The sequence below is a fragment of the Vidua macroura genome, chromosome 6 (assembly GCF_024509145.1).
Source record: "Vidua macroura isolate BioBank_ID:100142 chromosome 6, ASM2450914v1, whole genome shotgun sequence".
Classification (NCBI taxonomy): Eukaryota; Metazoa; Chordata; class Aves; order Passeriformes; family Viduidae; genus Vidua; species Vidua macroura.
Window position 1 is genome coordinate 13,256,056 of NC_071576.1, and position 23,311 is coordinate 13,279,366.

Consider the following 23,311-nt stretch of genomic DNA (forward strand, 5'->3'; position numbering starts at 1 on the left):
GGCAGGTGATATAGAAAAGAATAGTCTAAGCTGCTACTTTCATCATTGAAACAAAAAAAAAAAAAAAAATCAAGGCTTGACTCTGGGTATCTCTGTGCCTTTTTTTTGCCCCCAGAATGTACTGGTTGAAGAGACTCTGTTCTTCCCACACTTAAAGCAGTATCTGTCCTTGGGTAGCTGGCACTATCTGACTATGCTCTGTGGAGAGGTGTGATAGGGATAGTCATGAAACTGGAATAAGTGAATTCCACATTCCTATTGGGAAGGAAGATATATACATTTCGTTTTACTCAGGAAAAGGGCATTTCATTAGTTATATATCCGAAGTGGATTAAACTTAATTTTACTGATACCAGGAGAAAAAAAAAAAAACAGGTGAAGATATGATGACCTAAATGCACAGAGCAAGGAGTGGCTTTATGTTAATTGGGATGAGAACACAGAGTCTAAAATTGTCATGTGAAGGCAGCCTGAATTAATTTTTTGAGAGGAGGTATTAATTATTGAGTTGTGGGCAGAAAAAAATCATTTACTTATTAAAGCTCTGTGTATCTGGAGTTGGTTCTTGGAATGAAGATAATACATGCAGTTGACTTGTTCCATTGGGACTGCACGTAAGGCTTTGATAACCACTGCCTGACAGGATGAGATGCAGCCATGGTTAGACAGATAACACCAAGAACCAGATCAAACTGTATAGCCCAGATTCTCATCTCAGATACTTACCAACCATATCCCTCTGTGTGGACCAGCTATGCATAGTTAAATTCAACCTTCCAGCTGCTTTGATTAGATGGGAAGGTTCCTCATCCATGGGAAAATATTGTCATGTTTTTCCTGCGTAATTAAAATCAAGTGGTCAGTTTAATGAGGAATGAGATATGCCATTCCCTTTAGTTTAAACTGTTCTTATTCAAATATTTGTTCAAATAAAAATAATGGGACATGGCTCTTCTTTTAGAGGAAAAGAGAACTCTGGGGTTCCCAAAAGAACTGCTAGTAGTGTCACATTTTCTGGAAATTGGGCCCCTTATAGTTGTCTCTTACAAATATGATCTGATTTTTAAAGTATCTTGGCAAGAGGCCATTTGCCATATTTAATCTGTATCCTGATATGTAATTTAAACACACCCAAATGTATGAAGCAGTTATCCACTTCAGACAGGCTTTGCAAATTAAATTACAGGTACTGACAGCATTTTTTACTCTGAACTATGTATGCTGGGACAGAAGAAGTTAGTAGGTAAAGGGCCATCACCTGCAAACATATCTCTGGAAGAAAATATTGAAACTTGATTTTGAAAGACCACCTGAAACTCCCCACTTTGTGTAAATTATCTGAATTTACAGTCAAGTGTAACACTGCTACAGACTTCAAGTTCCCTGAGGGTTGTATCAGACAAACTCACTGAGAAAGCTGTTTGTGTAAAAAAAAAAAAAAAAAAAAAAAAAAAAAAAAAAAAAAAAAAGAAAAAAAGAAAAAGAATTATTTAAGAAAGGCATATGTTTCTCTCTCCCTCTTTTTTTTGTTGATTATCTGCAAATGATTTGCATCCTAACCATACATTGCAGAATTTACTTGGTGTAGCAGATTGGTGCATTGCTCTCTGCAAACAGCACCCATGGAGGAGGATCAGTCACACACAGGAGCTAGCAAAAACAAGGGGTCCCAGAAAGGGCATCAGCTGCATTTCACGCCAGTGTGTTGAGAGTGCTGTGGCTTGCAATGCAAGAATGGTCTCAGGGAGCAAAAACTGGGTTTCTTTCAGATGAAACAAATATGGAAGTTGTGTTCTGCAGACACACCTATTGTATTCCATTTGTTAATGTCCATGGGACCAGACTAGAATTAGTTTGAAGTAACCCCCAAAAAGATAGGCATTGCGGACACAAGGTCCTTAACATCAATTTTTCTCTATATCTCTTTGGTCCTATGCACCAGCTACTTGCAAATATGGTCTAAGCCAAAGAGGCACATTGAAGGATGCTATAAAAAAAAGTAGCTGAAGGAACTATATTTCCACAGGCACATTATTACTTATCACTTGCACTGAAGCACTATGTAACAACCCTAAATCTTCATTGTGCAAGGTGTTAGGTACTAACACAGAACAAGAAGATGGTTCCTTCCCCTGAAGAATTAAAACCTGGAAATATTTTGGGATGGAGCTTTACCTCACAATCCAGCCTGACATGTTCCCAGGTGCTGTTCTGGCATGAGAAAGCTGTAAAATCAGTCATACAGCTTAGCTCTGGGAAGGAGGTGGGACCGGGAAGAGGAGTGTAAGATTTCACAATGCTCACTTTTCCTTGTGTCTTCACTGGGTTGAAATGGATGGAAAAAAGCCAATATCCAGCAGAAAGTGGAGGCTGGGGGGATACAGTACTGAACCAATATCCTGGCGATTTATGACCTTCCTGGGACACTGTGAAGAATAAGTGAGTGACAGATTATCTGCTGACCTGTGGGATAGCTCATTTGCTTTTGTTCAAGCAGCAGTTTTTGAGTAGAACTGTAGATCCGATTTATTTCTCTGTTGAACTGAGCTACCTTACTGCTAAATAAATATGTCAGTCAGCTATGACACAAGTTAATTTGTCTGGTGGGAGGTGTTTGTCTCACTCCAAAGGGGAGCCTGAGAGGACGCACTGTGGAAGTTAGGAGGCAGGGAATGGGCAAATTAGAGAATGGGCAAAACAGAGAATGAGTCAAACTGATGGTGGGGACACACTGCAGAGCAACCTGGAGGTATTTGCATGCAGATGGACCTGTGATTTCTGACTCTATGTAGTATTTTCTTCACTATTCTTTCCTTAAAGTTTGTACAAGATTATGGTTCCTGCACTGAGATTAGTCCTTCTCTCCTGGGGTCTCGTCAAATTTAAAAGCTGTACTATGCCTTTTCATAAAAAAACTCAAAAACACTACAAAAAAAACCCCATAAAACTCCTATATTGTTCCCCTTCACAGCCATGTTTGACCTGATCCTTCATTTGCCTACACCTTAATGTTTATTTTGTGAGATAACCCCTTTTGCATTAGAAGTCTGACCTTTTAAAACTGGACTAAGACGATGAAGTAGGACTGTCCAGCAGAGGATGGAGGAGGATGGCCTGGCATGCTCTGTCTTAGTGCAACAAGCACTTCCAGTGGTTATACTTACATTTTAAATTATTTTTATTTGTACCTTTGGGACTGTAAAGTTAATGTCTGCAGCAGAAATAGGAAAGCTACATGGCAGCTAATATTGCTTTTTTTTTTTTCAAAAAACAATATTTCAGAAATCACAATTCTACTGGCTTGCTTCAATGTGCATTAACAGTGAATATTCATGGTCAGGCATATTTTGTGGTTATAGACACAAAGAATGGGGAGCAAAACCCTGCACCCCATCTGACCTTGCAAGAGATCCAATAACAACAACAAGGAAGAGTAAAAAAACATTTCTCTCCCCAGTACTGATTGCCTCAGTCTTGCCCTCTTAATAAGCATTTAAATAATGAAAATGTGAAGGGTGGTGCAGGAGAGAGAAGGGGGGGGGGGCATGCACACAAACGTTTCTGACTCTTCTTTTTCCCCCGAACACTGATGCCATTGCATAATTATATGGGTTGGCTTGAAAGAATGAAACCCAGTTCAAAATGTATGAGTTCATTTTTATGTTCTACTGAGAAAATTTATTCAGTGTGACTGCTCAGTAGCGAGAGCAGTAAAACACCTTAATCCCTGGTTGAAGAAAGGTAATACCTTGACAGATGTGTGCCTCCTACTTTCCTTGCGGCCATGTTTCAACAACAAACCTTTATTTCTGCTTCTCGGCTGTAGCAGAAAAAAAAAAAATGAGCGGAGCAATAAAGCAGTCAGACAAATCTCAGGAGCCAGGCGGCAATGCAATAGTAATGACAGATTTTTAATGTGGCAGGAGAGATTGACAGGAAAATGTCTTCAGAGCAAACGCACGCCAGATGGAATGAAAACGGTTTATTGGAGTATGGAGGTGCTGCTGAACTGAATAGAGGGCGGGTTTAAGGTGGGTGTTTTATCTGCTTCAAGTAAACAACAACAACCAAAAAAACCAAATTCCACTCACCAGGTATTGCCTTAGACCAGTCTTTGCACCAAGGGGATATTTTTTGTTTGTTTGTTTATTTGTTTATTTTTCTAGAGTATTGCACTAGAGAAAAACTTTAAAGTCAAAAGTTCAGTCATTACATGCACTGCACAAAAGGAGAAGGCAAACTGGTTTGGTCTCAGCTTTTTTTATTGTTTGCCTCTCTTCCCTCCTTCCTCCCCCCCACCCCTCCCCTTAATCTGAAGGAATTTCTCACTCACTATGAACAGATAAAGATGTTTTGATGTGCTTTTAGATAAATCAGAATTATTTTTTTTTCAAAAAGAGAATGAGGAAGAAAAAAAAAATAATTCCAGCTGATAGAGTAGCTATCAAATCTAGGACAGAAGAAGAAACCTACACTAAAAAACCTATAAAAACCCATGTAGCTGTTTCTATATCAAGAAGAACAACATCATTGTGTCTTTTTCAACTGAGTAAACTTAACTTGCATGCACTTAGTAATGATAATAAAGTCAAATTCAGCCCTACATCTCACAAGAAAACATAACTATGATTTATTTCATACAGAGCAAAGGCAGGAAAACAGCCATAAATGGGAAGAAACAGCACAAAAGAAAGGAAGAAAATACAACTCTAAACTGTGAATCTCCCTGACATCTTTTCATTATCAGCATAGTCAATGAAGAATGCCACAAAGGAAAGCACGACATCATATTATTGAAACATAATGGTTTGGGGTTTTTTTGAAGGATGCACTTGTATATTCTCTGTGGATAGCTTTTTTTATTTAATTATATTTGCCATTATTAACTCTGTAATTGTGTTTTACATGTAGGGCTTGGATTAAGTGTTTTTCTGTATCATATACACTTGTATCACTCTTTTTAGTTTTTTCAGGGCTTTTTTCCTTATGCAAACACATCAGAGAGAAAATATTGAGTTGCTTCCTTTATTTGTATTGTACTTTAAAACAAAACAAACCTTTTTATCTTTGATAACGTGCTTCTTTTTTGCTAAGGAATATTTATTTTGACAGTAAAAAGATGTTATGGTTCTTTCCACTAGTAGAAGTGTATGCACTGAATATGCTCCAATGTAATTTGCAGAAAGTGAGGAAAACACTCTGAAAAAGTAAGCAGGGAGTTTTGCCATGTCGTTTCATCTGATAACTACAATACTATGATAACAAAGCTTTAGGCAATATGCTTAAAACTGACAGAAAACGTAACAGGCAAAGTCTTATAATGATCCATTTATATTACATATTTTATAAATTCATTTGTCTTTTTTTTTTCATGTTTTGTCTTGTTCAGAATCCTGCTATAAAGTTCTATTTAACTCTTCTTTTGTATTAGTCCTGACAGAGCTATAAAATTTGCTTGTATGATTCTTGTGGTCTTTGGGGTTTTGCTTCAATTTCCTTAGCATTTGGCTATATATTGGCACACAAGCTGTTCCTCACAATGCAAGAGAAAATACTTTTTTATTAAAAAAAAACAAAAACCCTTTAATTGGTTAAGTCATTTGTCCATATAAAGAATGACACAATAAGATAACACAGAAAAACAAAGTAATGAAGGGCTTGTAAGTGATATTGTGTATACTATTTCCTTGCACTCAAATGTAACTCAATTATCAGTGAATGTAGCTTTTTTTAGTTGGATTGAAGCTGTTTTGTAAGTCACTGCTGCAAAGGTTATCACATCACTAGGAGCTGTTTTTTTTAGAAAGTAAAAAAGTGAAAAAGCATTTTCAGTTTATTTTAGAATCGATTTTACTAACATTAAATACTCTCCAAAATTAAACTCAGAATTCATATGAAAGCAATGTTGAAGATAAAACTTGACACAACAGGATGTGATGGCTGCCATTCTGTCCTTAAACCACCTTTTTGCAACACACATAATACAGAATATTAATCAGTGTTTTAAGGCTGTGGCAGTTCCTAGAGACACAATGACAACTTAGGGACAGAACATCAGCTTAACTGTGAATAGCATTGCCTTATTCTGCACCAGAATCTTCATATTGTTTAAAAATAGATTTTACTGTGTCATCAGCTCCATTCTGGTATCACTAGTAAACTGCACTAGGTATAAAAGCTTCAGTGGAAATTGTACCAGCACAGACACCAAAGTTGCTATTGGTAGTGTGCAATAGCTTTAGTTTTCATTTCAGAAAACACTGCATACTGACTTTCAACCTCAAATTTTATTTTATTCCTAAAATCATACCAAGTATGTCAGCATGCTCTCATGCACCCCCGCACTGTGGAATTTTGATAATGTATGTCCTAACCGCTTAATTGATTGATTAGCTTACTGCAGCTTTCTGAGGCACCAAATTTATCTTTAATAGCCGGAGTCAGGCACGGCAGGCAATCGAGGGGGGGGTCCCTTGGCGTCGATTTGCTCTTAACTGGAAAGTCATTACCACTTAATACATGTAGATTGTGTTGAAAGAAAATTATGTGTAATGAAATGAGGGAAAAATTAGTGGAGTGTTATGGGCGAAAGCAGATGTTACGGAGGAATTATGCTAGCAGAGATAATCACCTTCGCTAGCATTGTGTGTGCTGGGGTGTTAACTCAGGGAGAGAGTTGGTGAGAGAGCTAAATAAATGCATTGATTTACACTGATCCACTTTTCAAACTACAGTATATGACTAGTACACACATCTACAAACACATCCATATATATACACACACAGATAGACATGCTCAGGGCTGAACTTTTGTATTTCTGAAGCTCTTTTTAGCTATTTTCCAGCTACTCACACTATATTCAGAAGTCCTAGCTGGAAGCATAGGGAAGTAGCTGTCGATTTGCATAGTATTGTGAAGATGAGAATAATATCCAAGGGCAGAAGTACTCATATAAGCATTAAGATGAGACCTTGTATGCTTCAAAATCTGGACAAGCTCTCCTGAGAGAAAACTGACGAATTTGAAAGCAGTCTTTGAGGGTAGCACCAGAAATTTTCCAAACTATAAAATTGAAATAAATAGCAGATAGTTGCAAAAAAAAAAAACATTATAGAGACATAGAATGTTGTGTCTTTAGTTAAACAGCCTGTAAATAAAGGAGATGGAAGAAAAAAAGAAAAAATGAAATCTTTCTTTGGATGCAAGTTAGGAATATGTTTTAAGGTAGTAGTTTTGCAATAATGATAACACTCAGAATCAGGACAAGGGAGGGAAGAAAGATGTCACAGATTTTATTTTGAATGTATTTTAAAACTCTGTGAATTAATCTTTCACCTGTGGGCATCTCCCTGTCCTTTTCCAGTCATGACTGATATATATGCTTGATTATATTTCTTATATCCCAGCATGCAAGGTCAGTATTAATTTTTTTCTTGGGTTTATCTATTTCATATAATATGTGTTTGGATTTAGAATTATCTCTGCTTTATCACCCATTTCATAATAAAAATGTGGTCTCAGGAAGATATTAGTTTGCAAAATTCACTATCAAAACCTTTGATAATTAGGGTTTCCTCATATATCGTTCTGTTCCTTCACTATTAAATGAGGTTTTTATGAGTATAGTTATTGCTGGTGATAATAATACAAATTTTAAAAATTAAAAAAAATAAATAAACCCTCAAGGTTTTGTATTCCCAGTATTACCATTCAGAGATAGGAGGTTAGCAAAAAGACTGTCAATTTTCTGTCACTATATTAATGAGTTAAAGAAGTGCAGCCAGCCCCTCATGAATCAATTGGAAAACTATGATGAATGTTTCAATAATTAAGAGAATAATTAAATTGCTGAATATAAGATGGCACTAAATGAAATAGCTTCGGTAACAGCAGCATATTGCTGTTTATAAATCCAAAGAGCCCCGTTCAACCAGTGCTGAGTCCAGCTCAGATTTATCTGTGTGTCTTTAACAGGCTGTGGGCCCAATCCTGCAGAAGCCCACCCAGTAGCCAATGTACCCCCTGCCTTAGCCCTGCTTGAGGGCAATCATGGTGTGTGCAGAGCGGAGCACGGGCAGGGATCTGCTGCTCCATCAGAGCCTCCCGGTGCACCTCCAGCCCCCGCAGGTGCGCACTGCACGTGGCCGCCGTCGCGGCGCCCGGGCGATAAGCAGCTAAACTCACGCAGATAACGAAGCCAGGGAATTCGCAGGCACAGCTGACACTCTGACGGTAGCATGCATGATGCTTGTGGAAATACTTTTAAAAGGTGATATGTGTTAAAGGTGAGCTGTAAAGCTGGAGTGAAAATTATGTTAAGTTCAGAAATATGTCCTGAATCTCTCAACTATCAGGCAAGTTTTACTGTAGCTTTCAGAATTCTCTTTTCTCCTATACAATAATCTGGCAGTTTCTCCTTTGATAAGGACATTCCTAAACATAACTTTTTGTGATATCACACATACCAGAACCTAGGATGCTAAAAACGAGACATCTTAGAAAATTGTCCTTCAAACCAGGGTAGCTCAGAGCAATGCACATAGTTTAAAAAAAATATTATTTGGAGGGAAAACTGAACCATTCCCTAAGCTTGAAAACTTTTATAAATCTTGGTGGGGAGGAGGAGATGGTGGGCAATAGGTGAAGTAATTAACTAGTATATGTCTGTATTTTGTTTCGAAACCATGTCACAGATTTTTTTTTTTTTTTTTTCCCTGCTGGAATATCAGCATGTTTAAGCAGAAGTCACAAATAAGGCAGGGCCATTTCAAGTGCAAAATTCAACCTAATGCATTTTGTTTTCCTGCCTATGAAGGTCTTAAAGTGCTTTTTTACTGCCCCATCTTTGCCACCTCCCTGTTTCACTGTTTGTTTGGGGTTTTTTTCCTTTTTCTCTCATTCCCCACTCATTTCTTCTGCTCACATACCACCTTCTGTTTCACCATGCACTCATCTTCCACCAGTCCCTAGCTCTCCCTGCAGTGGGGGCAGCTTTTATTTGCTTGAGGGAGAAGTCTAGGCAAGGAAATTTTCTATTCAGTTCTGAGTTAGCCCCTCTTTGGAGCTCAATCATAATGTCAGGCACAATTTCACCATCTTCTTCATCTCTTATGTTGCTGAATTTATTCTTCCTGTCTCCTTTAGTAGCATATTCCTGTGCAGTCAAAAAATCATCACTGATACACATATTTCACATTTGCCTTCATTCCTTTCCCATCTCTCTTCTACTGCACAGAGGCACCTCAGACACTCCCCTGAACCCCATGCCCCCAATATGTTTCTTTTCCATTTTCCTCTTCCACCTTCAATGCCTCTTTCCTACTCATCACATAAATATATGTTCTGGTGTATTTCAAAACCCAGCATTATGTACTTGGAACACTAGTGATTTGAGGTGAAATGGAGAATAAATATAGCCATAATATGCTTTAAAATAGGTGAATTAGTTGAGCAGGAGACTTTTAATGCCACGTAGGTGGTCAGTAAAAAAGTAACAATTACTATGAGACGGAATTTGATATACCACAGTTATTTCCTACTCTAGAGATAGAGCAGTACCATGGTAACCTAGACTCCAGTGTGTGGCAAGTGTTGTTAATTGTATAGATTTTTAATGGGGAAAATTATACTTCTCTTGTCTGAAATCAATTTTTACTGGCAGTGACCAAGGCCCAGAAGGATATTCTCAAAGGGATGTTGCATGACCTACAGTCTGTACACTACATATTTCTTGCTTATAGTGAGAAAATTTCACTCCATCAGTGGAAGAGGTGTACATTTTTACCTTCTGATAAATCCTGATAAGAAATTAAAATATTAAAAGTTCAGATGGACAGAAAATAATTTTCACTGTAGGTTAAGGAATGCTACATATTGATAGGCCAAGCCCAGAGAAAGGAAACCATCCTGTTTGTATTTGATAATTAATTAGATAATTTAATTTTCATGTATTGCTATTACAGCTTCTTTCTTTAGTGTGGAATTTAGTTTTTTTCTGAAATATCCACATCTATAATGAGGGTGGATGGAAATTTTCTTTGGCAAAATCTACTAGCAGTGGATATTGCTTTGCCAGAATTTAACATTCAGGTCAGAAGTTCTCTTCTGTATGGCTCTGTTTCAGGTGAATATTCAAGTCTAAGAAAAAGATGAAGGAACATATGTTGCTTACCAGTATTTAAAAATAAATATACCTCTCAGTAGTTTCCTTAACAGCTCTTCAATATGAAAATGGGTCTCAAAAATTGGTCAAACTTTAAGCCTCTGGAAAAATTCCCAACAACATTTATTTATGCTCACTGGAGCCTTTTTATGTTTGTGAGAGTGTCCATGGTGTCAGGTTGCACAGTTACACCACAGTCCCTAAAATATGCAGCCCTGTCATTGAGGAGGACTTTGCTCCTGCTTGCTGGAGTTGGCTGGATCTCTGGATATTAGCAGAGAACATCTCTCTCCCCTGATTCTAATGGAGCCCAAAGGATATGCAGCAGGAGGAAAAAGCTTCATACAGGAAATCACCTAAAGATGGGAAAGAAAGGGTGTGAGGAACCTGGGCATGGAGAGCTCTGAGTGAGGGGTGGTGGGCAGACTTGTGCTTAACCACAGAAAAAGACCAGCCACTTTGGATGGGAGCTAATCACACGTTTATTGGTACGTGTACACGCTCCATCTCTGAAAATTATGGGAAAAAATGGAAAAAATTATGTTGATGCAGAAAATGATGTATGAAATTGGCCACAACATTTAGAAACATGGCAACATATAGATTCTGATTAAGGAGGAACGTGTGCGTATGGACGCTATCCCCAGCTTTGAGAAGAATAACTAAATGAGCAGGACTTGGATATAAGATTATGCAAGAGTAAGAAATGTGAAGAAAGGTGTGCATGAGTGCTACCAGAAGGGAGGTAAGAAAAGGAGAAAAATGTTACATGTTGAAAGGAAAAGGAAATCTCTTCCATCCACCTCTATTAAGCCCAAACATAAAATAACTAGTCCTGAGTTCTGATTTCACTGCACTGTTTAACAAAGAACCTGTAACTTCCATTCAAATAGTTTTCCACCCCATGTGTAGTAACAGGTTATGCAGAGGGTAACTGCTTTCCACCACTCTGTGTGAAGATCAGAACAAGCAATGATATTTTCTCTTGTTCAATTCCTATATTTCCAAAACACAATGGAAATGCACCTACAAAATTTAAAGTAAACAGTGACATTCTGAATTCCAGCATTCAACAACTGCAAAATACATGGATTAAAGCTGCTATGGCTGATGCTATTGATTACAATCCATCCCTGTTCCTGAGAGTGGAGCTCCAGTTTGTCTAACCAGTGTAAATGAAACATAAATTTTATGGATAAAATCCCAAACAGGCAGAATTAATTGGGAGGTTTTCAGATTTTCTATTGATTAGATAGGGAATTTATTCACCAATTTTAACAGCCCTATTTCAATAACTACCAAATATTTAGGTGCAAAACAAGTACTAGGACTATATCCAAAGGACTGGGCTTCACTTCTTAACCCTTTGAAATGAAAAATCAATAATGCATCCTTAAGTGTTCACAGTTGTACACTTCTGTTCCCTCATACTGTTCATCTCTCAGTCCAAAAGAGGGACCAGTCCTTTGCAGAAGGACCCAGAGCTCTCAGCAAGTAAGCAAAGTCACCCATCCAGTGCCCTGTGCACAAGAAATATTGCACAATATAAATGTTTTAGAAAATCTTTTTTTTTTTTTGTCTCATAAAATGCATAGTAGAATTTTAGAAAGTAGAGAGTAGAGTAGAAAAATTTGATGCATAGTAAAGTAGAAAAATTTGATGAGTTTTCACATCTTTGTTCTAGTTGCCCAGATGAAGAAAGGGTACTATCTCCCTTCTCCTACAAAACCATAAGGAATTTTGGTGAGGATTAGTTAATTTATGCTGTAGTAACAGTCTGCAGCTACAGTGGGGTTCTTGAGGATAGCCTTGCAGCTAGGAGGTGAAATTCACACTGAAGGTGCATTTTCCTCACCTGTTAGTTTTTATGCTCCATTATATATTTTCTATTATAATTTGGAGTGGAGGATCACAGAATAGAAAGCTGATGTATTTTAACATGAAATGTTTGCTTTCAAAGAAGTATACCTCTATTTACAGAAAGCCTGGGTAGAGTTTAAAAAATATTTTTGTCCCTATAGCATCATATTATCTTTTATATTTCTTAATTGAATCCTCATCCTGGAGGCAATAGGTGCTGAACAAACTAGACCTCCCAGGTACAACTGCAGTCTATTAAGTCTGGGCTTGAAAAATAGGAGATAGATATTTGGTGCTCAAAGATATTTACTTTAAATCTGGGGGGTGGGGGGGGTTGTTGCTTTGAGTTTTTCAGGGGGTTTTGGGGTTTTTTTTGGTTGTTTGTTTTTTTGGTTGTTTTGTTTGTTTTTTTTTTTTTTGGGGGGGTTTTTTTTTTTGTTTGTTGTTTTTTTTTTTTTTTTGTGGGGGCAGAGGGAAGGACAAGTTTGCTATTATTTCTTTCCCACAGCTACTTCATGAGAAGAGAGAAGCACAGGACGAAATGAATGGAAAGCAGAGAGTTGACAATATTTTTCACAGAATCTACTATAGCTGGCTAAATACTATTAAAAAAAAAAAAAACCTGCCTTTGATGGAATTTGGAAATGGATTGCTATCAACCATTGTTCATTTACTGGAATTTGCAAATGGATTCCTCTCACCCATACTGTCTTCTAGTTGTGTTTGCTTTCTAGAGACATTTGTAGATTCAATTACTATTGTGGCTATTCACTGAGAATTTCAGAACAGCATGCATAAGTATTGATGGAAACTGGGTATTAGATTCACACACATGAATATGTGCACACTCAACACATTGGAAAAATAAATCAACACCATGTGACTCATCAAAGCAGTCGTATCTAACAAAGCTCAAGAAGTGATTGGGGAATGTTCACAGAGAAGTGTTCCTGAGCAATTAGAAGTACTTAGAGAGGAAAAAGGATCTCTTTCAATTCTTTTGCATAATAAACTCAAGGAAACCTCAGTCTGCCCATGGAGATCCCATAGGCAGAAAAAGGGCTAAACTTACTGACTAAACTATTCATTGTGAATTATTCCCTCTGCTCTAATGTCTGCACGGCATGGAAGCATGGTGCCAGCCCTGCTACACACTGTAATTTTACTCTTCTAGGAATAAAGTGGGAATATACTGCTGGGCATGTTAAAGCACTCTGCAGAGGACATTATATATATTTTCTACATGTGACCTGCCTTTGATTTTTGTGTTGAAAATGGAGTTATCTACCTTCAGAGAGAAAATATTAGCCCACAGACAGTGAAATAGGATGATATTTTTTACTTTATTTCTGTAAAGTGATATTTGGTGCAAAAGCTATATAAGACTGAAATGTAGAGTTTGAGAAATCAGAGGTCAGTACGGCAAATTTGGCCAGATCATTTTTACATGTTTGGGCTGACCATGAATTAACAGTTACTGATTCCTTTAGCAAATTCCTGTCTAATTGTTATTTTTCCTTGATTAAATTGTCCTTTATAAGGACATCTGTTCTGTTCCTTGCCAAGGTGTAAGATACAATCATATCTTAGAATTTGTAAAGTACTTTGGACAACACAGTAATAAATATATTCTGATGATGAATCCTACAAAGGAGACATTGTCCTTCCCCCACCCAGTTTAGCACATCTCACTGTAAGGATATTTTTCTTAATACTGTGACTCTCCCTCTCCTCTGCTGAAGTATTTCCTATAATTCATCCCTTTTTCCAGCCCAGATCCCTCCAGTTTCTGCACCTCCTTGGGACAACTGCATTTCTCCCAAATAACAAGTGAGAACCCCCTCTTCTCTGAGGACCAAGGTTTTGATGGGTGGCTGAGTACCAGGGGAAGTATTTGTTGTCACTAAGGGGTCAAAGAAAATTACCCCCTGAGTTACAATCTGAACTACCCCACCCTGAATTCAGGACAGCTTAAATGCTAATTCAAAGACATGCATTACACGAGGATAGTCATGGGAACTCCCCTGCCAGGGAGGAAAACTTGACCTTTCCAGATCTTTTAAGCATCTAGAAGTATATAAGACTGCTCTTCTGAGCTGTCTCGCACAGGGGGCAAATTGCTGTCTGGAGAGGTAAAAAAAATCAGTTTTCATAGCCTGGGGAAAAAGTTTTCATAGCCTGGGGATGACAACTCAAATCTAGACAGCAAGATCTAAGGGGGTCTTTTAATATAACAGAGATATATTTTGTAAAGTTTGGAAAACAGAGATTTGATTTGTAGAAATTAAATCTGTAAGAGAAACTGTGAAGAGTAGGTATGGTGCTAATAGTCTCCAGCATTGTGCCACAGAGAAATAATTCTGTACAATTGTGGCAAAACAATGGCTCAAGAAGTCGCATTTTTGCTGTCCTGGGCTTATGACCAGACATCTGGACACTGATATGAGTGAATAGTCTGAGATGAAAGGACTGGACAGAAGGCAGCAACCAAAGATAAAGAGATAAATGCTAGGGAGCCATCAGCTTTGTGACAGTTGCTGAGACTGAATTAAATCATAGAGGAGTAAAACCCAGCAGGAGATGGGGAAGCATTGACAGAAAGTGGGAAGGCAGAGAGAATACTGAAGGAATTATTGGAACACTGGAAAACAAAACAACCAAGCATCAAGTTGTGGAAACCCATGGCGGGGAAAAGGAGAGTTGTGGGAGCTGGGATGATTTGCTCTCATCTTCTAAGGGCTCCACATTCCCATGAAGGCTTATAGCTTTGCATAAGTTCACACGCAAAACATAAGGAGCAGATTAAGCTGAACTGGAAGGGAACCACAATGTGGGGACGTAATAATTAAAGGCAGTTGTCAGGCAGCTGAAGTGTATGGGAGATTGATTATAAATAGACAGAGATAGGTTTGCTGAAGTGGCTAACGTGACAGTGATCCTGAGGGAATGGACAGCAGCTGCAGGCAAGTCCAGGACAGGGAAGGTATACTGGTCCTCTTGCCCCACTCATCAAGGCGCTAGCCCCAGTCCAGTTGTGAATCTTGAAACAGGAAGGAGGGAATGAAAAAGCCTTAAACTGTTTACCTCTGAAGACAAAATAATCTGTGGCTGTGTACATTGTGATATTGAGAATGACATCCTGACTCACACTCCTTAGCAGCTTTACCAGTATAACCATCAGGGCTTTGACCATTATAGGGTAAAGCTAGCATCACCCTGGGTAGCATCAGAAGAGACTGCTACCAGGAGGACCACCACTATTATTACTAGCTGCAATAAAAAAAGCACTTCTTAAAATGTTTTTTCTACCTAATTGTCAAAACTGAATAATATTATCAGCTTTTTTATCCTTTGAGTATTTTTCTAATAAGAAAGCGCAGAGATGCACTGCAAATAAAAGCAGAAGATTCGAGGATGCAAAGCAATCATGCAAAATGACTTTCATATCAGTTTGATAAGCAGCTGAAATTTAATAACTACATCTCTCCTATGGTGCTGGATGAAAGTTTAATACTTTATGCTTTTGCTTCTTTCTTCTGCACGATGCTTATTCAGAATCATAACTTTTCCTTTTATAGTCACAGCAATGCTTAGGTGCGGTGGATTAATCGAAGCCTTACGAGACTCCAGTACAGTCCAGACTAGAGTGACTTAAAATCAAACCCTAGGAGAAGACTGTCAGGGGTCATAAGGGAAATGAGCAGAGATCCAAATGTAAAAGTAATATTTACTGAGGATAAGGCACACAGATCTTACTGTCCCAGTAGGCAAGATGGAAGGCCAGTCTTTTACAACCCAGTTCCAAGAAATGCTGGATGCAGGAGAGGCGAAAGAAAGAGGAAGGTAAAAATGCCTCTCAGAATTTGGCCCACAGATTTTGGCTTAAAATGTGATTCAAGACTCCAGGAATGTGAGACAAGGTAAATTAAGATACTAAATAAAATTCAGCTACCAACAAATAATTACAATACTGGAGGAAAAAAAACAAAAACAAAAACAAAAACAAACCCAAAAAAAAACCAAAAAAAAAAACAAAAAAAAACCCCCAAAAAACCGCCACCAACAAAACAAACAAAAAACCCCAAACAAAACAAAACACTAAAACCCTCCCAAAAACAGCACCCTCCGTTCTCATTTGCAAACCCGTGCTGGTAGCATTCAGTGCAGAGGCTTTTCTACCAGTAGGTGACACAACCCCCAGCCCGGTGTCAACTGCCCTACCTTGGAAACCAGCATGGGGCTAAAACAGCTGCACCGGGGACCTCTGAGCCCTGCCCGACAGGTTTTTTCGATGTAAACTTGTGATAGGAAGGGTCACAGGGACACAGGGTCATGGTCAGGCGGGTGTGGGTCAGGAAGAGTCAGGGAGCCAGGAGTGCTGAGGGGACGTGGGGCGGCGAGCGGGCAGGTGAGCAGGCAGGGGGGCTGGCAGGGGCAGAGGACGGGCAAGAGAACAAGAGGAGGGGGCAGAGTGAGAGCAGGGAGCAAGCAGGGTCCTGTCAGCTCGGGACAGGGGCTGGGGAAGGAGGCTGGGGCAGGGAGAGGAGCAGAGGCAGGAGCTGGGGCAGAAGCTAGGGTAGGAGCAGGGACAAGGGCAGGGGCACGGACAAGGGCAGGGACAAGGAGAAGGGCAGTGGCAAGAACAAGGGCAGGGACAAGGGCAGGGACAAGGGCAGGGACAAGGAGAAGGGCAGTGGCAAGAACAAGGGCAGAGGCCGGGACAAAGGCAGTGGCAGGGACAAGGGCAGGGGCACGGACAAGGGCAGGGGCAGTGGCAGGGACAAGGGCAGGGGCACGGACAAGGGCAGGGGCAGGGGCGAGGTGCCGCCTGCTCCGCTGCAGCAGCGCCCCCTTCTGCCGGCTGCCGAGGCCGCAGCCGCGCTCGGCGCTGCGGGCAGCTGCGCATCCCTCGCATGCCGCGGGCTGGGAGGGAGGATCGAGACACAGGGGAAATGTGGAGCGCGGCTGGGAATTAGAATAAAGGACTTAAAAATCAAAAAACTAGAAGACAGTCGTTTGCAGGCAGATGCTAGGAAGTCTCCGGATTCATTGGTGGACGGGTGCGTGGCTTCAGTTTCCAGCCTGTGTATGAATGTGTGTGTGCTGCAAAAACAGATAATAAAAAGAATACAAATGAAAGAACATCTGATGTAGTCATCAGATACAACTACAGCACTTTAATATGAATTGCAACTCCAGATGTTGTCTTAAGAAAATGAATAAATTAGACAAATAAGGAATTTCTTCCTAAATCATAACAGGAGAAAAAGTCCAGTAACTGCAGACTATTGTATAAATGTCCTAATGGCTTTCATTCTTCTCATATACCTGTCAGCTTTACTACAAGGCTTCTCATCGTTTAAGTTGTTGTTTACCTTCCTGAATACTGGTTTGATTTGAAAAAGTGTTCCAAATGTTCAACACCTTTTACCCTGAAAATAATAATACATCAGCCTTTAGGAGTTGAACCCAGCAGAAACTGGTGTCACTATTCATAAAATAATTGAGTTTACACAAAAAGTGATTTCTGTAATAGCCCCCTTTTTACAAGTATGTACATTTTATTTAAAATTACTGACTCAAAAAGCAAGGTAGGAAAAAATCACCTCCAACAACTTCCTGTAATTGCGAATTATTGTGAGGGAAACAGAAGGAAAAGATTTTGAAATTATGAGCCATTATGCTTGAGAGAGAGAGGGAGTAAGTGAGAGAGAGGGAGAGGGAGAGAGAGAGGCAGTGGGAAAAAAAGACATCTCGGCTTCATGAAACACAGCTGACAAGCTCGACTAAATTACCCCCGGACCATTACAAAAATCACTTAATTGCCAACCATTTTGTTAGGTCAATTGACTCTAATTGAAAAAATAACAAAAAGCTTATTATGCTGCAAATGCGGCCGTGGAAAATGAGTCTTCTGTTAGGAGGAAACAATAATTCTAAATTTCAGCTGCTGCTAACACTACAAAGTTCAGTGTTTTCTTCTGATAGAATCTACTGTGCAGGGGAAAGTGAATATGCTCCAATTGATTGATATTTCTTTTAATGCTGCCCCCTCTTCCTTCTTCATACTCACAGCCCCTTCAGTCGACCCACCCACCCCGCTCCGTTTTATTTCCTTTCCTTTTTGCCTCGTGGCTCTCTTTTCCGTGGCAGGGTTGATGTCAGTTTTTGTTCCTAAGGCATTTGTGGTTTGGGGGTGTGTGAGGCTGCTGTGACTCCTCTTTTCAGCTTGTTCACAATAACCTCAAATCCCAGGTGAGGGGTTAGGAGAAGTACCTTGCTAAAACCTTCTGTCCCCCTTCGCTTTCCTCTTTCCTCGCACACTGCAATTTTCTTTAAAGCCTGATAAGAGAGAATTGTTTACATATTTTCACCAAAAAAATACCTTAGAAAGAGTCTCCCCAATGTAAATTAAAAAGCACAAACCCTGACTGGTAAATAGGATTGTAATTATTTATAATGATCAAATTTTCAGGAGAGTGTGCATGAGTTTGTTCATTTCTAAAGAAGATAAACCGGCTGGAGCTCCACTATTGTCCCAAGTACAGATTTGAATACTGGAGGTTCATAATGGGATTGATTCTGCTCTGTGAAAAGTAATTATTTGTCCATAAAACCAGGAGGCTGCAGAAATGAACTCAGATGGTAACAGCCTTTTGTTCAGCTCCTTTGCAGTGAAGAGGTAGGGAATGGAAGAAACTTCTCAGTAGCCACAGTGAATGATTAAATATTTCTATAATCATGTCTATATGTTTGCTTCTTGCACTGTGTTCAGAATTTTTTTTTCTGATTTTATCATTTCAGGGAAACTGCTTGACTGCATTGCACTTTTACAAGGCCCAAAACTCTTGAGCCAACTACAGTGAAATGGTGAACAAAAACCAATGTAATACAGCAGGATGTTCCTTCACTGTATTTAGAAAAAGAAAAAAAAAAAAAAAAAAAAAAAGAAAAAGAAAAAAAAAAAAAAAACCAACAACTTTGTGCATGTATATGTGTATATTTTTGCTTTGCCTTTTATAGCTACAGTAGATCTTCCAGTGCTTTTACAAAGCAGTGAGTTAAATACTGGTGGCGTGGTGCCTGTGTAGGCAACCGGCACAGCCATTAGTGCTCAGCATACGTTTTTATTGTTTCTTTATATAGAACCCAATATCACTTACACAGAGGGGGATACAACAAATATATCAGACCATGAAGCACACATATGTGCTGTTTCTTTCTGAGCATCCGCAGCTGTATATAATCAACGGAACATTCCTTTGGAGTGCACCACAGGTCAGCAGGAACCTTGACACACAGCTGAATTTATGAGTGATCACATTGTTTTAAATATGCATCACTTAGATTTCTACAGGTGTTTAAAGATTTGCCTCAACATTCCCTTTTTTCCTTTTTTTTGTTCCTTTTGTGAAAGGCGTGCACATGGAAAACAGAGGTTGTATAATTAAGGCTTCCATTTGGATGCTAAAATTGATATAATTTACCATAACTGACAACAGAGAATATTATATCATCTCTAAGAAAAAAACCCACTCAAAATGCTAAAAAAAAATTAAAACTTGCCTGAGTGAAATATTGCTTCTAATAAGGGACCAGAAAACCTCAAAATTCACCAAGCCTTGCTGAATGTGGGGGAAATTAGGAAAAAAAAAATCTATTTTTATACTTAAAAATACATGTCAGAAATTTTCTCTAAGAGTATAAATCAAAAATAAAAATAAACAACACATTAGAGAAACCCTGTTTGAAACATGTGACTTAAAATAAAACAAGCATTATTAATTATCTGCTTCCTTTATAGTAGAAAAGATATAAAATTAAATAGATAAAATCTTAAGAGAAACCAATGTGCATGTATTGAGAAAAGACAATGAAGCTTCACAGACCGAATAGAACCAATTCCTTTCAAATAAGCGGGAAAGCCCTACAGAGAGAAATAAAAGTGAGAAATGGTGAATTCTGTAACACTTGCCAGACCAATGAGCTTCATCAATTAATCACAGCAAAATAATCACCACCTACATTAAAGAATAATACATGAAAAGGACAGGGCATAGCTTTAACTTATTCAGAAAGGGCTGACTCCCTAATCCCTCTGAGTCTTGACATGTTAACTGGGTAGCGACTAATTAGATGTCAAAAATTCATAAGCACTCTTTAATATTGCATATATCTGCGGCAGACATTTCAATATGAGAGTTGTATACACAGAAGTCACTATAGCATTAAAACACAGCAGGGTGGGAGAAATAAAAGGAAAACAATAAAAACAATGGCCCTTAAAAACCCAAGAGAATGCCTCCTTTGGAAGTGTGTACTTTCTTATTCAGAAAAGGTATCACCTTAATAAGAATTATAGGCAAAGAGGTTTCACTGTTCCATGCTGTGTGGACGAAAAGAGGGAGAAAAGACTGACTTATCAAAGGCACTGGCAGGTAAATAGTAATTTACTATGCATGCACAATGAACATTACACAGTGCCTTGACACAGGGCGATAATGAAAGACATGCTATTGTGGCATCCATCGAGGGAATTTTTTTTCTTCATTCTTCCTTCCCTTGTCTCTCTTGAGTAAAGAAGCAGTGATGTTTCCTGGCAGCTGCCTCCTGTTTCAAGCCATATCACATAATATAGAAAGAAGCTGAAGTTTAGTGTATTAAGTAAGTGAGTTAGTTTGCTGGTTTGGCGATATATACATTGCTTGTGTGTGAACTTATATTTCAGGGGCTCTGTATTTTTACAGAACAAGCCTTTTCCTGTCTGAAGAATTATATGAACATGTTATATACAACAAGGCAGCAAGATTAAAAACAATGCATCATATAATACACTGTTTTATGACTTGCATCTTTTAATTGTAGCTCTCAGGAATAAGAAGTGAGCAATGTGCTCTTGTTTATAATGCAGAATTGCCATTCTCTCTTTTGACTAACAATGTGTACTGTACAGGGCTAGTAGTCTGCGGAGATTCCTGGGTTTTTTTTTCGTTTACCAACCAGCAAAGTTAAATTCCACTTCTTCGATGCTTCTAACTAGCTTACAGGCAGCAAGCCTTTGAATTTAGCCTGCATGCAGTATGGGAGGCTGTGACTGTAATCCTCCCATAGCTGCTGCTGTTTAAATGTGACATGGTTGCAACTGGAATGTTTTAATTATTTTAAAAGTGTAAAATCATATAATATGATGATATAAGGTAAGCAGCCTCGTGCAGAGAAAAAATTATAACATTTATCTATCTCACAGGATTAGCATCTAAAGAAACAATATGGCTCTCCTGGTATGTTGCAGTGTGTGTAATAATGATATTTGAATGTATCAGCTGATTAGTACTTTCATAAGCTGACATCTCACACTGTGATGGCAACTTCTGGACTGATGTAGTACAAGAATAAGAATAAGATGCACTTTAATGACTGCTGACCATGTTAGACTGAATGGTCACTTGTTGTTCAGTTATACCTGGCCTTTCCTTTGAAAGTTGCTACATTAACTTTATTTCCAAAAGACCTTCTATGATCAACACTGAAACTGTAATTAACTGCTTGCATTTGTCATTATTACACTATTCACACCTTTTTCTTGCAATTGTAAATGTGTTACCTAGCACTTATGTTTTTCCATGTCTTAAGTGTCCAAGGGTGTTTTTTGAGCACACATTTTGTGGTTTTAGACTAGAATCAAAATATTAAAGGGTAACAATTAATTAGTGATTTCAATCAGAAGTCGATGATCTGCAGTGCTGGTAGTAGTTTTTGACTCCTTTTCATCCTTTCTGTCATGTTCATGTCAGTTATATAATAATGCTGATGTTAATAGGATGCTACTCCATTTTCTGGCCCACTTGGCCAGCAAGATGGCCCCAAAGCACTCCATGCATTCTCTGCTTGCCTTTGCTAGAGCCCAAGCACAGACTGGCTCACTTGGATGAGATCTAGCTGATTGTGTCAATTTTTGCAAAGGAATACAAAGATGCTGAGATACTTCTCCTGTAGCCATACTGGTTTGTTTATTCTGTGTTGCCCAGGGTTGGTTTGGATGCTCAAGAGCAGGAGAGGCTTCCATACTTGAAGCAGTCTGTTTGTGCAAAGCTCTTACCTACAAACCCCAGTGAGCTTGTACGTACCATGGGTGCTTTCTCAGGGTTTCCGTATTAATTGGGGCTTCCTGGTTTTTGATTTGATCAAAACAAGCATCCTACCCACATCATAAAGATTTCATAAATTATTCTTAATACCCAGTATTTATGTAATGAAACCTGTTTCATTTAGGGTTTAGGAGAATTTTGGTTGGGGGTGGGAAGGACAGGAGAAGGAAGAAAAGGAAGTTCCTTCCTTTCAAAGACAGGCCTACTCTGACAAGTGCTGTTGAATACCTCTAGCTTATTGTTTTTGGCAAAATTCACATGGCTTTCAGTGAAAGTAATTATATTAATTCAGTGCACCTAAGCAAACACATTAACAAATGTCTCCTTTAAATGCTGAAAATAAACTGATGTAAGCATCCTTCATTCTTTTACACCACTCAAATATATCTAAGGGTCACTGATACAAAATAAATCCTCACTTTGAAAAATTCAGGTTTTTCCAGGAGGTTGTTTTATTTTTGTAAGAATCCTGGTTTTCTAGTAAGACTGCTTTACTAGACGAGTCTAAATTCAAAACAAATGTATAAAAAGAGACCTGGTCCTACCTAGTGCCTGACTGCCAAGCAAAATTCTGCAAGTCCAGTATAATGCATATGTCTGATGATAATGTGACTTAAAATGTGCTTTCAGAGCTGAGGTGGGGGAGAAAACAATATCCACGTAACTGATCAATAACTGAGCATCCCTTTAGTCATCCCACACTGTTGTGCACAGGCAACTTGTGAGCTGACAAATTTGGAACTCTGTCTACAAAATGGTCTAACTCTGAAAAATTAGGTCATGACAAGTAAAGGTCTTACCCAGCAACTGCATGCAGAGGATAGTGTGATTGTGGTTTATTTTAAGGGATAGAAAAGATATAACTGGGGGAAAAAAGTATGAATAGGTGCAGTTTTGGTTCTACCTAACCCATACGAGGCCAGTAAGTTTTGTGGATAGTTAATAAAGGAGGTGGATGTGCTCCCAAAGGGGAATATGCAAGACAGAAGTATAAGCTCAGTCAAGGCTGGAAGAGTATCTGCTGACATTTTAACCTCTTTTATAGTTTTACACTGGTTACAAACTTCCAGAAAAATGGAAGGAGTAAAACAGAAACCAAAAGAGGATAAAGCCCCTTTCACTACATGGTCCTTGAACCAG

General features: G+C 38.7%; 1 long non-coding RNA gene across 1 annotated transcript; it reads left to right on the top strand.

The window, feature by feature from the left end:
- The first annotated feature begins 2,176 nt into the window (after positions 1–2,176).
- On the top strand, positions 2,177–5,572 carry LOC128808894 (uncharacterized). Its single transcript, XR_008437562.1, has 3 exons — positions 2,177–2,439; positions 3,924–4,031; positions 4,644–5,572. It is a non-coding gene; the product is annotated as an uncharacterized LOC128808894 (long non-coding RNA).
- Positions 5,573–23,311: the final 17,739 nt, after the last annotated feature.